Source organism: Castor canadensis, chromosome 12 (assembly GCF_047511655.1).
Source record: "Castor canadensis chromosome 12, mCasCan1.hap1v2, whole genome shotgun sequence".
Classification (NCBI taxonomy): domain Eukaryota; kingdom Metazoa; phylum Chordata; class Mammalia; order Rodentia; family Castoridae; genus Castor; species Castor canadensis.
The window spans coordinates 25,712,836-25,729,692 of NC_133397.1; the positions used below are offsets into that span (position 1 = coordinate 25,712,836).

Sequence of the window (16,857 nt, forward strand, 5' to 3'; positions counted from 1 at the left end):
TTCATTCTTTTTCATGGCTGAGTAAAATTCCATTGTGTATAAATACCACATTTTCTTAATCCATTCATCGGTAGTGGGGCATCCTGGCTGTTTCCATAACTTGGCTATTGTGAATAGTGCTGCAATAAACATAGGTGTGCAGGAGCCTTTGGTAACCTGAGTCGCATTCCTTTGGGTATATCCCCAGGAGTGGGATTGCTGGATCATATGGCAGATCTATGTTTAGTTTTTTAAGAAGCCTCCATATTGCTTTCCAGAGTGGTTATACTAGCTTACATTCCCACCAGCAGTGTATGAGGGTTCCTTTTTCCCCACATCCTTGCCAACATTTGTTGTTGGTGGTGTTTTTGATGATAGCTATTCTAACGGGTGAGGTGGAATCTTAGTGTGGTTTTAATTTGCATTTCCTTTATGGCCAGAGATGGTGAGCAATTTTTTGTGTTTTTGGCCATTTGAACTTCTTCTTTTGAAAAAGTTCTATTTAGTTCAGTTGCCCATTTCTTTATTGGTTCATTGATTTAGTTTAGTTTTTTGAGCTCCCTGTATATTCTGGTTATCAGACCATTGTCTGATGTATAGCTAGCAAATATTTCCTTCCACTCTGTGAGTGGTCTTTTCAGTTTAGAGACCATTTCTTTTTTTTGTGCAGAAGCTTTTTAGTTTCATGTAGTCCCATTTTTCCATCCTTTCTCTTAGTTGCTGAGCTGCTGGGACTCTATTGAGGAAGTCCTTGCTTATACCTATTGCTTCCAGAGTATTCCCTGCTCTTTTCTGTATAGCTTTAGAGTTTTGGATCTGATATTAAGGTCCTTGATCCATTTTGAAGTCAATTTGATTTCTAAGCAACTGATTGGAAGAAGAGACCAGAGGCACTGCCATGGGCTGGTGAGATGTTTGGGGAACTTCTGCACCTCATTCTGGAATGGCTACTCCTAAATTGCCCCAGCCCAATATGGAGAACACCCATAGAATTCCAGGACCTGGGTCTCCCACTTCTCATCTGCTGACTGGAAATGATGCTGTATATTTAAGTAAATATCAGAGTCATATAATCCTAGAAAGTACTCTATATATTTTGAATTATCTTCAAATCTTCTCTTGTAAATGCTTCTTTTGAAGCAAGGCTTCATTTAGCCAAAGGAGAAGATGAAGAAGAAGGAAGGTCCCAAGACATTGCCTTGAATCTGAGTCCCACTGCTCTTGACAGCCCCATGTCATCCTCATCTCTGGAATGTCTCTTATAAGCAGCTCTCCAGGCTTCTGTGTATGTGGCTGCTGGGATGGACAATGAGTAAACAAACTGTGTGTTGCTATCTGTTCTCTAGACATCAGCAAGGCAAGACAGACCATGACGCTGGGTCAGTAAAGCGTAAATAATACAAATATTAAGTAATGTGGTAAAGCATTTAGTGGGTTGGGAAGAGAGGAGGGGAGGAGGTGTTTTAAGATCTATGCTATAGTGATGCAGCCTTGTGCTGGCTCTGCCACTACCTAACTTCACAGGTTCAGGAAAGTCTCTTCCATTTCATTTTCTCATCTTAAAATGATGTGACTGGATACGAATATCTCAAGGACTCTCCTAGTTCTTCTATACTAAGACTCTAACTTGGGGAAACAGAATGGAGAGCAGTGAGGCAGTAGCATGTTGGTCACAGTAGCAATCATAACGGAGCCTGCTCATGCCTTACATGTTCGGTGATTTCATCTCTCAGCAACACAGAGATGCCAGCAATGTTGTCAATCCCCATTCTACATAGGAGGAAGCCAAGACCCCGATAAATGAAGCACTCAAAGTTATATGTCTGGGAAGCGATGCATCCAGGATTTGAGCACAGGCAATCTAAGTGCACCAAGGGAGGGTGGTGTGGGTGTCCCAGCCTCTTTGCAGGAGTTGGGTTGCTGCTCCATCTAACAGTCTCCCCAGAGAGTAGGGGCCCAGCTCCTGGGTCACTAAGGCCAGGAAACAGCTTAAGCACCAACAGCAGGGGTATGGAGGGGAGGGGAGAGGAGGAGGAGGTGGAAGAAGAAGTAAAGGAAGAGGAGGAGAAGGAGGAGGAGGAGGCTGGCTACTCCTCTGTTTAGGGCACACACATACCTTGCCGATTAGCAACGATGGGAAAGGAAACACACAGTGAGGGCCCTTGACAGCTTAATGGGGTTTTAGAAAAATACACATCTATATTTTTAAACTTTTTTTTCCATTCGAACATTTTTAACTTCAAGTTCTGGACTGAAATAGCAACTGTTTTAGATAACTCTTCATCTTCAGGCTCCCACGTTTGGAAAAGATCTAGGCCCAGCCTAGGGAAGAGAGAATGAGGAAAACAAGCTTAGCACATAGATAGTATATCTGGAACATAGATAATCGGTGCTTAATGAGTGGATGGATGGACAGATGGGTAAGTGGATGGATGGATGGATGGATGGGTGGGTGGACTGGGGAGAAAAAGGAGATTACTAAGAAAACAAGAAAAGATAGTTACCTATGAGATTCTCTGAGACCTCAGAGTAGACTCTCCTTTAACCCATGGTTACAGTGGAAGGACTGACAGTTTCTGTAGCCACTAAGGTCCGCCCCTTAGCATCAGTTTAGGCCAACCCTGGAGAAAAAAGGGCCCTCACACTTGAGTTCCCACCCACAGCCTCATATATAGCAATGTGTCCACAAACCTTCTGATAAATAGACTTTTAAACCTTTCAGATTCTGTGGTTTAACCTGATCAATACCCTTTTAAATCCACTTTTTTCTTTCCTCTACTATACAGCAGTGAAAAGAGGAAATACTCAAATTCTGACCCTGCCTTGCAGGTAAGGTACCAGGAGATACCATTCTGGCTGGTTCAAAGTAGCCATAGTACTGGGGAAATGTTTGCCATCAAAATAAATGGGCAAAGCTTTGCCCATCATTTCTTCCTTCTTCCTGCCTGGAACTCTAGCACAATGTTTGAAGGTTCAGCAATCATCTTGTGATGAAGGGGACAAATGCCTTACTCTAAGGATGTCAGAGCAAGAGGATACAAAGAGTTGAGTCCTCAATGGCCTCATTAAAAGGCCACATCAGCTTCCCTTCATATGAGAAAGATGAATCTCTTACTTGTTTATGCCACTGTGTTAGAGTTTTCTGCTACTCCCTGCCAAACACAATCTTAAAATGCATTATACATAGTTAAAGCATTTTGGGTTACCAAACTTTGGTGCACGTTGCACTCTGCCTGCAATGTCATTCCCTGTCTTTCCTCACCAAAGAGTAGACGCTAAGTAATATTTAATGTTGGATTAAATTAGAAACGCCATAAAGTAGGACTGAACTCTACTTTTTCTTAAATGCCACTCCCTACCCCATCATCTAAAACCATTCATTTCAAAAAAATTAAAAAATAAAAAATAAACAAAACCTTTCATTTCTTCCTGCCTCCATCCCTTACTTCCTTCTTTCAGCAGCATTCATTACACACATTGTAGGCATGAGGCTAGCTTAAGAGACCGGAAGTTGAATTAGGCAAAATCTCCTTCCTTTCTTATCTCCTTGAAGTGATCTTCCCCAGGTTTGATCCTTAGATAAACTTCCAAGGTTTACTTTCTCAAAGATCTCACCTACATTCATGAGGTCAGCTCATAGCAGGTCAGACGCTCCCAAATTTGCAAGTCTAAGGTTGCTTTTTCTCCTAAATGCCATGACCCAGTTCCTAACTCCCTGGGGACCTCTCTCCCTGGAGGTCTTGCAGCCAGCCACATTCCTGTTCCTTCCATGGTAAGCAGACACTTGGTAGATGTGTTTCTCAGACAAGTGTCCCTGAGGGTTGGTAAGGAACAGACCTGGTGAACATCACAGTTCCCATGAAATAGTAGCTAGTGAGCCAGGATATGTTGCCTTTCTTAATCAAAGTGACCCAAGATTGGCAAGTCCTTGGTTGTAATGCTATGTATGAACCAGCTCAATAGTCTCTTGTCACCATGCACATGCTGGGGCCCAGAGAGAAGGAAGGTAAAAGCTTGTCGTGCCGAGCTGAGCCTGCATTTACAGCCTTACCATTTGAGAGTTCTGGGCTGCAGCTATAGAGAGTGCCTCCCATATGCACAGAGGGAACACATTTGTCCCTTCCCTTGGGGATGAGCCTCAGGTCTCGCAGTGCTCAGAGCTCCTCCCCCACATTTAGATGCTCCCTAAATGTCTGGCTTGCTCCAATCAGCTCTGTGGCTCTAACCCCGGAGGTCCCACAAGCATAAGATGGAGTCTCTGCGAAACGATTTGGCCACCCCTGTGAGCCTTCCCTCCTCTTCCAGGACTGCATGTGCCACCAGGCAGTCCCCTTGCTCAGCTTCCCCTCCTCCCTGCAGCTGACCCACCACAGAGGGGCATAGGGCAGAGGGCAGAGGGCAGAAATAACTCATGAGAACCAAAAACAAAACCCCAAAGGAACCTCGCATGAAAAAGGCTCAGGGAGAAAGGGTCCTGGGATGTCTGGGCTATTAATAATGACAAGCACGCCTCAGCCCTTCTCTGGGGAGCAGACCTGGCCTGCTCATGGCCAGGCACGTAGATTCTTGGGAAAGTCCTAAATTGCCAGGTAAAATGTGCCCTAGACCCTATTAACTGGGCAAGCCCCTACGTACACACACATACACACACACACATACTTTTTTTTTTTGGTCTATTCAGCATTCTAGGTACTGTCTGCCCTTTAACCTGTTGCTGGCCCCTGTGAGAGAAGGCACGGGACAAACAGTAGTGTGAGGTCTAGCTTGGAGGACCCCACAAGGACCACGTCTCATTTGGTTGGCAGTAACTGTATCTTTATATTCACCTTCTCCGATCCTGGAAAGTTCTAGAAACTGATCAGGGACAGACAGACGGACAGACAGACATATACTCTTGCTCACAAGTTGAGGGAAAATCCCTAGTACTGTCATTCTCCAAAGCTGACTGCTTTCTTCAGCTTCAGTCATTTTGTAGCCAATGCATTTACAATTTCCACTCCTTGCTTGTGTTTTTCCACCACTTTTCTTCACTCCCACCACCACCATCCATGCCCTGCCCAGGATGGCAAGCACCCTAGGGAATCCTCAGTAATGGGCAAGGCCAAGAGCAGCAAGCCCTTCCCAGCTCACATCTTGGAAAACAGCATGTGAACCAATTAGCACCTCTCAGCCATAACCAGCTCTGACTCATGGCTTCATAATTGAGGCTCTGAGCCAAACTAGACCACACAGGGCTCTCCTACCAAGCCCCTGCCTCAGACAGAGAAGGTGCCAGACCCACTGCACAGAAGAGACCACTGAGCCACCCAGCCTGTCTGCAGCCAAGCAAAGTTGGTCCACATGAGCCTCACAGCCTCAAGGTCTATGCTTGTTGCTCACCTCCTGACAGTCTCTGAACTAAGCTGGGAGTGAATAGAGGCACAGCAGTCCAACCATTTATTCTGATCAGGGACCCCAGGGTGAGTCTCTCAGAGCCCAAATCCTAAGAGTGAAAGAGAGGCCAAAAATTAACTCATTGGCTAGAAGAGTTAGTCAGAAGACCAAGAAAACCAGGAAGGGACTCTTGCCCCCAACACACACACACACACACACACACACACAGGTACATGCACATACATGCAAACACACGCACACATGTACAGGCAGAGAGCAACCTCCAACATTTCCAAGGAACACACTCTTCAACCAACACCAGGTTGTCCTCTGTGACTGAGAATCACAGGCCCACTCTTTTCAACCATTTTTAGGATGAGGCCAAAGCCACTCCATTCTGGCTAAGAAACTCTTCCCATGCCTTCCAAAGAGCAGCAACCAACCCCAAACTCAGCCAACCTTGAACTTTCTGGTGGATGTTATTCTGGCCAGAGGGAGGAGCAAGAAATACTTGGATTATCTGTTAAACTGAGCAACTCGTGCTCAGGACGCCAGCCCAGCAGGGGAGAAATGAGAGAAAATGTATGCTTGCCAAGACTTCAATGTGTTTTTAAAGCATTAAGGTGGTCACTGGGGGATGACCAGGATCCTGCTGTACTTTCTCACATTTTTTCATAATTTAGCCCTGGTTTTATTTTTAACTACATCTGTAGGATGGGCTGGGCACTACAAATGCCTCAGTGCCCAGAGTGTCCTGCAGTGGAGCCGTCTAGCCTTTGAAGCTAGCCTGGCTGCCTCTCACTAAGCTGATGACCCCAGGAAAGTTACCACTCCTTTGTGATTCAGTTTTCCTATCTGCAAAATGGAATGATAACGATAGCACCTATTTAATAAGATTGTTGAAAAGGATGAAAATGAGTTCATATATAAAAAAGCATCTAGAAAGGTGATGAGCACGTTGTAAGCGTTTCGTAAGTATCTGCTATTATAATTATTATTTTTATTGTCACTAAAAGCCTAGTCAGGCCCCAGGAAGGATATGGGAGCAAGGGCTGGATTGTGTGCTCCCAGACCCGTGAGGGAGTCGACAGCTTTGGAGTTTGTGAATTCTGTGTTAGAAGGAGAGAAGAAAAAACAAGAGGGTCTGGTCAGGCACCAGTGGCTCACACCTGGTGAGCTACTCAGGAGGCAGAGATCAGGAGGATTGAGGCTTGAAGTTAGCCCAGGCAAATAGTTCACAAGACCCTATCTTGAAAATACCTAACCCAAAAAAGGGTTGGTGGAGTGGCTCAAGTGGTAGAGTACCTGCTTAGCAAGTGTGAAGCCCTGAGTTCAAACCCCAGTACCAACAACAACAACAAAAGCCCCAAGAAGGTCTCTGGGTAGGCAGGATTTAAGAACGCTGGTTTATATCAGGTGTCTGCTCTCCTTCTTCCAGGCCCTTCATCCTAGATAGTAAGTGTGTTGAGCAGGTTTGTAGACTATGAACAGTTACTGGAGAAATCCTGTTCATGGGAAGATAGGTACAAGGTGGCCAGTAGTCACTGCAGATGTATGCAGGGCTTGACACCCACAGCTGAGCTGCCTGATGCTGGCATTCCTGCATCTGTGGGCAAGCATGTGTCCATGTGAGCATGCTTGTGTGCACACACAGCCTATCAGAGGGCCCTGAGGTGGCACACTCCAGCAATAGGGGTCACTACACAGTCTACCCTTCTGATTTTAAGGAACAAGTATTAACTTTGGGTCCTTCCAAAGTGAGGGCTTTTCTCTTCTTAATTTCTCGGCCCTGGAGAATTCTCTGGCGAATTGGATCATTTATTCAGCAAGTCAGGGGAACCAACGGTGGTTCAGGCACCCCAGAGGGGATCCAAGATGTCAACATTTGTTGAGACTATACTCTGTACCAGGCCCCATTCCAAGTACATTATAACTCATTTAAACCTCACAGAAGTCTTATGAGGTAGGTTTTACTATTTTTATCACTCCAAGGGTAGAAATCGAGGCATAATAATTTAGTAACTTGCCCAAATATACTCAGCTTGTGGCAGCTGTAATTTGGACTCAGGCCTTCTGGCTCTAGTTCCCAGAGTTCATGGTCTCAATGCCCAATTTCAATTCCATGGCTTTGATCCCGCAGTCATTTGTGAGATGGGAAGAGGGAATGAACACTGACTAGGACAACTTAAAGAAGAACCTTGACAAAGGCCAAACAATGCAGAGAGGACCTCAAAGGAAAAAAAACAGCCAGGTCACATCCTGGCCTCTTCTCTTTGTAGCCATTAGTGTTCTATACCTGTTTCTTCTAGACTCCAGTCCCTGCTTAGGATTTTACCTTTTGCCATTTCCTGCTGGAGGAAAGGAGACGGAGTACTGTACTCAACTCCACTGCAAAGAGGACTGTCCACACTCGCAGATTCCATGGCAACGACCCCTGCCCTTCTTTGACTACGTTTTAGTTGATTTGGAAGGAGGGAAAGATGTAGGTACTTGTGTGGTTGGGTTTTGTTTTTGTTTTTTTTTTAAATTTAGGCACTTGCCTTATGTTGTTTTCTAGAACTGGCAATGAAAAGTGCTGGGTCAGTCATCCATTTAACCCTACCTAGTAAAGAAACGGGCTTCATGAATGGTGAATACAATAGAGACTCCTCCCATCTGCCATTGAGACTTGAGCTTAGCAAAGAGGCAGACAATGGATAGTGGTGCCAGGAACTAGCTCCCTGTCCAACAAAGCCTTCTATATAAGTAAGTCTGCTGCTGTGGAAAGGAATTCCACTTTCAACAAGATCACTGATATATTTTTCCATCAAGGAAAAATATTTCTGGTGCCTTTGGGCCCTTCTGGCTTCTGATTCCAAACTACTTCTCACAAGCCCCTAGGACTTCAGAGCATTTCACCTGCTCTCTGTCTTTCCATCCTGCCTAGACACCCCACTCCAGCTATTTTAGTGAGGGTTTTGGTTACAAGAAAATAATTTATTAGAAAGGAGCTGGGTCACTCACAGGATCGACCAGAAGGCTGAAGAATTGAGAGAGTGTAGACACTGAGACTGGTAGAAGCCAGGCAAGTCCACATCCCCAGGAGTCAGTGTGGATGCTGCCACAGCCACCATTGCTATCAGACCTGCTTCTGCCTTACTGGACCTGTTTACCCTTGGACCTTATCACCCATTCCTCTAACTCTCAACTCAACAACTGCTGCCACTAACTGTCCCTGATGATGAGTCTTTGTAAGGCCTCTCCAGATACCAGTTCCCAGGAAGTCACCCACAGTTGGCTTCACTTCAGTCCCTGCTAATCTTTTGTCACAACTGAAGAAAGGGACTATCTGTGCCCCACTACTTCCATAGGCCTTGGAAAGGCCTTGATGCTCCTCTTTCTTGCTATTCTCCCCTGCCCTCAAATAGAAAGGGTTTGTGGAGCAGGCCATATAGAAAAACCTGCCCTACTATAGATTCTGAAGGGGAGACATGTTATCTTTGTTCAATGGAGAAAGGCAGCCAAGTCCCTTTCGTGGCTTCTCTGTGACATACTACTTTAAGGACAGTATCTGTCACTTGCAGCCAAAAGAATCCTGATTCTTACTGCCATCTGCCTCCCTGTGGCTATCAATTATGGGTGGTCTAACCCCCAAGGAATGGTGAGAAATGTGTGGGGTACAGTAGTTCCTCTTGCCTGCAGTTTTGCTTTCTGAGGTTTTAATTAACCATGGTCAACCATGTTCTGAAAATATTAAATGGAAAATTCCAGAAATAAATCATTAGTGTTACATTATGCACTCTTCTAATCAGTGTGATGAAACCTTACGCCATCTGTTCTTCCTCAAGAATCACCCCTTTATCCAGCATATCCACTGTGTATACACTACCCACCCATGAGTTATTAGCAGCTGTCTCTGTTATCACATCTAATATTGCAGTACCACAGTGCTTGTGTTCAAGTAACCATTATTTTACCTAAGAGTGGCCCCCAAGTGCAATTTCATAACAGTATATTGTTATAATTGTTTTTTTATTGTTAGCTATTGTTGTCAATCTCTTACTGTTCCAATTCTATAAATTAAACTTTATCATAGTATATACGTATATGGAAAAACATGGTATGGAACCCTACCTGGTATAAGTAGGGTTCAACACTGAAGTTCCAAGCATCTACTGGGTGTCTTGTATTGAATCTCCCACAGGTAAGAGGGCACTACTTACTATATGTGTTAGCCATTCAGTGAGTATTGTCTAAAGATGCTAAGCATTCTGAAAGGCACAGCTAGTTACAGTAAGAATTGCCTTTACCAAATACCAATAGTGCCACTGGTGAGACATATCACCCTACACCAACTTCCCACTGAGCTTGGATATGGCTTTGTTATGCAAAACAGGGCAAAGTTGTGATCAAGTCATCAGAGTAGGCAAAACCACACACTTGTTATCCCTGAGTGTGGACCAAGCCTCGCTTTACAACTAAGAAAACTGAGACTTGGAAAGAAAGCATCACTTACCCAAGGTCACACAGCTCAGCTGGTGACAGGACTTAGTCTAACATAAATCCTTGGGCTCCAGTTGAGGTTCTCTGCACACTATTCCACTGCCCTTTCAAGGGAATGGAGTCCCTACTTGGACTTGCAGTGCTATGCTTCCAAGAACTTCCCTGAGAGTTTCCAAGTGATTGGCTCAAGAGCTCAAGGCAGGTCCCTAGGTCTCAGGATGCCACCTGCAGATGCTGATCATCCATCAGAGAGCAACACTGTCTGTGGAGGGGGCTGAACTTCACCGGCACAACTGGCAGCAAGTGAAAGGAATACAATCCAAGAGCTGGAGCTTCACCTGAGGGAGGAGGAGGGCTCCGTACAGGTTTGCAGGGACCTGGCACAGTTGCCTTAACCAGATAATCACACAGGAACTAATTAGCATCTTCCTTCCAAGCACAGCCCTCTGGGGCAGAAGAATGCTCACTGGAGAAGAGAAACCCATTAATTACTTTATCAGGAAGCACTGATAAGAACCTGAAAAAGGTATTGCTGTAAGGCTCTGAGCTAATTAAAGAGGACCGTGAGGAGAAGGGATATGTCACCCTGGAGAGCAGAGCACATGCTTGGATCATAAGCAAAGAAGGACTTCCCCCACTCTCTACTCCCAGAGAAGCTTCACCCTTGCAGTTCACAACCCCAATATCAGGGTCATCAAGAATGAAGTCTGCTGGCTGTGGTGCCAACTCAGGGCTGGGATCCTGCGGAGGCCATTTGAGTTCTCTCCCAGGACACCAAGTAAGCAGTACCACTAGGGTTTGATGTGGCGAATGCCTCCTCTCACTGGCATTATTATGATGGGGGAGGAAATTAAGGTTCAGATGACAGAACATGCCTAGTCAGGGATCACTCAAGTAGGAAGAGATAGAATCCCAACTTGAACCTGGATCACCTGCTCCAAACTCCATGCTATTTGCACCACTCTATGGTATCATTCCACAGGTCTGGGTTCCAGACCTGAGACCCTTCTTTTCTTAGCTTTTGGAGCCTATTCCTTCATCTCTACAAGACTTGGTCTCTTCACTCATGACATGGGGCTAGTGATACCTACTCAAAGGGGTAGAAAAGAGGAGGTGGATGAAACAAGATGACACATGTAGATCACCTGGGAAAGAGCCCAGAAGTCATTATTTTCAGTCACTAATGACCATTTTACAAATTGATTTTTATTTTGGGGGGTGTTCTTTTTTTCCTTTATTGTGCTGTGTGGGGGCACATTGTGGCATTTACAAAGGTTCTTACAATGTATCAACTATATCATACTTGAATTCACCCCTTCCACCACTCCCTTTATCCCTCCCTTCCCCATTCATGGAATAGTTACAACAGGTATCATTATTGCATTTACATGCATGTGTACACATTTTTTGCACTGTATTCACCCTCCATCATGGGTAGGACCTGTTCCACCCTCCTGATCTCTGATTTTGCAGAAGAGAAAATATAAAAAGAAAAACATGATATTTTTGTTTAAGATAAAGGTAGCTATGCAGGGAGTTTCCTTGTGGTATTTTCATGTATATATGTGTTATACTCCCCAACTGGTTTATCTACATTCTACTTTAGTCCCTCTCTTATAGTGGTTGCAGTTGATTTAAGATTTCTATATTCATTCTTGTATAGAAACGATATCACCCATACCCAAGTTCTTAATTTTCTTCTTTTACCCTGCCCCTCCCATGTGTGACCTCTCCTCAGTGTGACCCGTGTTTCATAATAGTGCTGTGACCAACTGATTTTTAACTCTAGAAATTTTAGTCTAATGCAATCTCATAGAGAAATTTGCTGTGCAATAGTTGAAAGGGAACCATCTCATCAGCCAGACACTCAGGCCCCTTTCCCCATGGCAGAGGCTCTGCCAAATGCTCACAGTTCCTCAAAGTATTATTGAATCTGAGGGAAAGTGGGATATTCTTGAGATCTCAAAGAACTCTGAATAAATGTCCCTCATTAAGATAAAGGATATCCTTTTATCCCACAGAGGACATTAGTGACCCACTCTCCATGGCCTGTGCACTCTGCTAATCTCCCAGAAGAGCTAATTGATGTTCACAGGCCCCTCTTTACCTTCCCAGATGGTTACTTGGCCTACTGTACCTTCAGCTGTACAAGGAAGAAGACTGCATAATCCACATGCATTGATACCAAACCCATGACCTTGACATCTATACTTCAACCTACCAGGCCAGCTGGCCAGTGGTTTACCAGGTAATAGTAACATTTCATGTTGGTGTACTTGTTTATGTCTTCTAGGAAAGTGAAAATGGCACAACAGCAGCCTTGTTTCTCTGCATATTTACAAAATGACATAGAAAGAGTGGAGTGCCTTTCTAAGCACATAGACAAAGACAAGAGCAGGGAATACTGAAACCAGAATCTCAGAATGTAAGCTGTTAGGAGAATAAACCCTGATTGTTCAGAAACCATGGAAAGAGTGATCATAATTCTAACAGCATCTGAACATGGAGCTTGGCACCAGTAGGGAGCCTTTCCTTTACAAAAGGAGCCCAGAATTACTGGTTACATTGGGATTCTGAGGGCTCAGGATTGAGGGGATAGGAAAGAGTTATTTTGTGGTAGATTCTCCCTTCAATGAACTTATTTTTAATGGTTATAAGACATTATACCCTATGGATATTTAATTTCCTGCCTCTGCTCTGCACTCATGTCCACTCAAAGCCCAATACTGACTAAACACCTACATATCTACCCTCTGTCTGGGACTTGTGAGGCACATGCAGTGTTATGTCATCAACCCTCAAAATCTCAATTTATGGTTGTGAAACTGAGGGGAAGAGTCTGGGCCCTAGGCCTTGCCTTGCAGCTGGTCAGGATTCAATTTCAAGTCTTCTTAGGTCAAGTCCAGCACTCCTTTCAAGCCTTCTTCATGAAAGCTTTCCAGAGAAATCTGACCTGTGTCCAGGTATTGTGGATTCTTCCCAGAAGAATACCCTAGGAAAGTAGGACAACCTATAGGAACATAACGGGTGAATAGAGAGACCCCAGTTCTAGTTGGTTTTCATTTTAACCAGATAGGTCCCTTTGCTAGACCTTCATTTTCTGGTCTGTAAAGCAGAGAGAGGGAGTGGCTCTCTAAGCCACTTCCTGCTCTGTTCCTCTACCCATAACTGCCTATGTACATATGAAGGCAGGAGTGTTGGGTTCTGTGTCTCAGTTGGATATGTTTGCATGTCCAAGGTCTCTTTCTGCCTGTGTGTAGCCTGATCACCAAGGAAGGACACCAGGAATGCGTCCTCTGTCCTGCTGAGCTGATACTGCTGTTCTGCTTTCCCAGCTATCCAACCAGGGATCTGGGAAGTTAGGGAGGAGTTAGGACCCTGGAGGGTGCACAGCCCCCTGGTGGCTAGAGGAGGCAACTGCAAGTGCTTCATCCAGATCTAGTGTTCCCAGAAGTAAGTGGCCCATTTTAACAAAAAGGTGAATGCACACTGCTTTGTGTCTATTGCCTGCTGCATGTGGAATAGTGAGGGAATTGTACAGTTGTTAAAAACAAAAGTCAAGTACCAGTGAGATGGGGCCACAATTCCCAATGACTGAGAATTTTAAAAAGAGCCCACCCCAAGCTCAGTCTCTACACTGGAGACTGAAAGCATCAAACTCCTCTGCAGAAGCAGAATTGCTGGATATCAGATCAGAGGTGGGGTAGTTAGGGGGTGGGAACAAATCTGAAGAGGTTAATCCACAAGTTGGTGTAGAAATTCCAGTTTATTAGCAAATGAAGGCACTTGGAGTTGCTGTGAATATGTTACTGAACAAATAGGTCCTTACCCTCCTGGAGTTAATTGTAAGGAGACGGAACTGACAGTAAACAGGTAGAGTAGAGAATAAATATGTAACCTCCGTACCCCCTGCATTGAGAAAGTGCTAGAAAAGATGAGAAATAAAGGTATATTGGGGATGGGACAGAGGCTTCTGTTAAGCAATCCCATCTGTGAAACTCTAGTTAAGATGGGACATGTCAACTTTGAGTCTAAGTCAAGGAATTAGTTGGGCTACAAGCTTGGGGAAGAGCCTGAGATGAGATCAAAGGTCCAAAAACAAGGGTCAGCAAACTTTCTGTGAGGGGCCAGTTAGTAATTTTTAGGCTTCATGGTCCATCAATCTCTGTCATTCTTGTGTTCCAATAAAACTTTATTTACAAAACAAAAGCAGGCAGTATTCGCCAACTTCTGCCCTAAAATAATAAGGTATGTTTTATGTATTAGGAAAGAATGTGGCTGTTGAATTGGGATCCAGGAAGGAAGGGTATCAGGTGAGCTGAGAAAACAGACGAGTGAGATTATGGAGGGTCTTGTGAGTAGATCATGGGAAGAGGTCTTTGGGTTTTATTCTAAAAGCTACTGTCAGATTTTAAGGTAGCAAGAGACATGACTTGGTTTACACTTTGAAAGATTCCTCTGGCTACTGTGAAGAGAAAGAACTGGAGAGATGAAGGAGAAGAAGCAGGAAGATCAACTTGGAATCTGCTATAATACCCATGGAAGAGGTGTAGGTGGGCTGGCCATCTGTGGAGATGAGGAAAGGCGATGACTTTGAGACACGATTTGGAGGCAGAATCAGCAGCACTTGCTACAGGACTACGAAAGAGGGAGCTCTGATGTATGGCACCCAGGTTCCTGACTTGAGCAAGTAGATAAAGTTATTGAGCTATAAAGACAGGATGTGGAGAGACTGGATCAGTGATAGATTTGGAGATGGACACCAAGAGTATGGTTTCAGACATGCTTAAGTTGAGATGCATGTGAGATATACAAAGGTCTCAGAGACCCCGCCCTTATCAGTTTCACTTGGCCTTGTCTGTCCTGGGCTTGCACTTACCATGATTCCTAGCTATGCTATCATAAATCCCTGCTGATACTGCTGAGGCCTTATCTCCTGACATCATGGTGACTCCCCATGGATAAGGGTCAGGTTTCGCCAAGATTTCCATGACTCCTAGCACATTAGGAGCCTCCCTGGCTCCAGAAGCCCTGTCCAGCCACTAGATTCTTGGTCTCTTCATTTACCTAGCAACTATCGAGAATGGCCCAGTGACATAACCAGAAAGTGCAAAGGACTTCACACTATCAGGGGCAAAGTTTACCAGTGTGAAACAGAAGATAGGAAAGAACATTCCTCCCTCAGCACCTCTTGTTTTTATGCTGCAGTACCACACTGTCTCTCTGCTTGGCTCACACTACCAGGCACTGGCTACACATTTTCGAAAGAGACTGAGGCTAGCCCTGCCACACAGTCCTGGTGTGCTCCTCCTTCCCTGCCTCACTCCCCTTCCTCTCCAGCCAACTTCCAAAAAAAGCCCTTCACCCTGAGATTTGCCTCCAGTTTGTTTTGTGGAGAACATGGGCTAATAGAGGTAGTTCAGATGCTAAATGTGGTGTGTACCATTTTTTATTTCACAAAAGTTTTAAAAGCACTTATTATATGTCAGGTATTGCTTAAGTGCCTCACAAATATTAACATATTTATTTTCATCAAAGTAATCTTTATTATCTTTATTAGCAGAGATACTTGCTAGCCACATGAATTCAGCTGTCCAATAGTCCCACAACACAAACCATGTATGTACTCCTAACCCTCCCAGTAGCCACATTTAAAAAGTAAAAGAAACAGGTGGAATTAATTTTAATAGTGTATATACATACATACATATTTGTGTGTGTATAATATTTTTGGCAGCACTGGGGTTTGGACTCAGGGCCTTGAGCTTACTAAGCTGGCACTCTACCATTAGAGCCATGCCCCCCAGTCCCGTTTTACTTCAGTTTGTTTTTTGGAAGGGTCTTGCACTCTTGCCCAAGCTGGCCTCAGACAATGATTCTCCTACTGCTGCTTCCCTAGTAGCTAGGAGTACAGTTGCACTCCACCATACTCAGCCCAATGGCATATTTTAATTAACTAAATATCAAAAATATTTTCATTTCAACGTGAAATAAAGTTAAAAATTTTGTTGAGTTTTAGCGATTTCTTTCATTTCCTTATAAACGGGCATACAGTCTGCATTTACAGCCTATCTCAATTTGGAAAGCCACATTTCAAGTGCTCAAGAGCCACATGTGGCTAGTGGCTCTTATTAGAGCCACTCACGTTGTCTTGTGACAAATGACAATGACAAAAAGAAGAAAAGACCACTTTCAGAATACCATGGCTGGCATTCCTTGAGCCAAACATAAATGTGGAGTATCTTTTCTCAATAAAAGGAGAGAACTATGCAAGTGGATAAAATCTTCTTTGTTCTTCTCAACTCTTTGCTAATGACTGCTGTGTGTCTGTCAGCAAGTGCTCACAAAAGGTAATGAGCTCCTTCTGAGTTAACTCAGAGTTTCTTCTCCCAGGGATCAGTTGCCTTCTTTTTTCCTTTTAAATGAAAAACATACTGGAAATAGATGTTTATAGTTTATGCTTTGCCTAGACATGCTAATGCTTGAGCTCTGTATTCTGTACACAAATAAAATTTGGCTACTCTGTGCTAGCAAAATTGTTCCTAGTTTGTGTAGTTGAAATAAACTTTCAACTGAATTTGGTTTTTGTTTCTGCAATGATTTGCCAAATCCTGGCTGTGGGCCAGGCACATGGCAAGGTTGGGGACGCTGGGGGTAAACAAGAGGGTTAAAGTCTCCACTCTCAGGGAGCCTTCAGTCTGACAGGAGAGCAAGAGCAGGAATTTTGGCACAACCACTTGATGGTTGTTATGGCTGGGAAGGGCGGGCACTCGGACAGCACTAGGAGACCCCTGACTGCGCTCAAGGTCGGGGAAGGGAGACAACCATGCTAAACAAGGACTCCAAAGATGAATAGGAGTCAAGTAAGTACAGAGGGGGTGAAAGTGTGCACTGGAGCCGATACAAAGGCCAAATGAAGAGTGTGTGGCACCTTGAAAGAAGCAAAAAAAAAAGCCCATTGTAACTGAATCTCAGTCTAAGCAAAGGTACAGCACAAGGGGAGGCCAAGGAATTAAACGTGAG

General features: G+C 44.3%; 2 long non-coding RNA genes across 4 annotated transcripts in view; one reads left to right on the forward strand and one right to left on the reverse strand.

The window, feature by feature from the left end:
* Positions 1-2,118: 2,118 nt before the first annotated feature.
* Positions 2,119-6,023, reverse strand: LOC141414785 (uncharacterized). Its single transcript, XR_012439648.1, has 3 exons — positions 5,812-6,023; positions 5,359-5,461; positions 2,119-2,301 (listed from the first exon to the last, which is right to left on the reverse strand). It is a non-coding gene; the product is annotated as an uncharacterized lncRNA (long non-coding RNA).
* LOC141414784 (uncharacterized) overlaps positions 2,396-16,857 on the forward strand; it is a 29,896-nt gene continuing 15,434 nt past the window's right edge. Inside the window, exons 1-2 of one of the 3 annotated variants that reach the window (XR_012439646.1) lie at positions 2,396-6,323; positions 7,662-12,082. This is a non-coding gene — a long non-coding RNA (uncharacterized lncRNA). Of the gene's footprint in view, positions 12,083-16,857 lie in introns of all 3 variants that reach the window. The other 2 variants (XR_012439647.1, XR_012439645.1) reach the window with 2 other exon arrangements.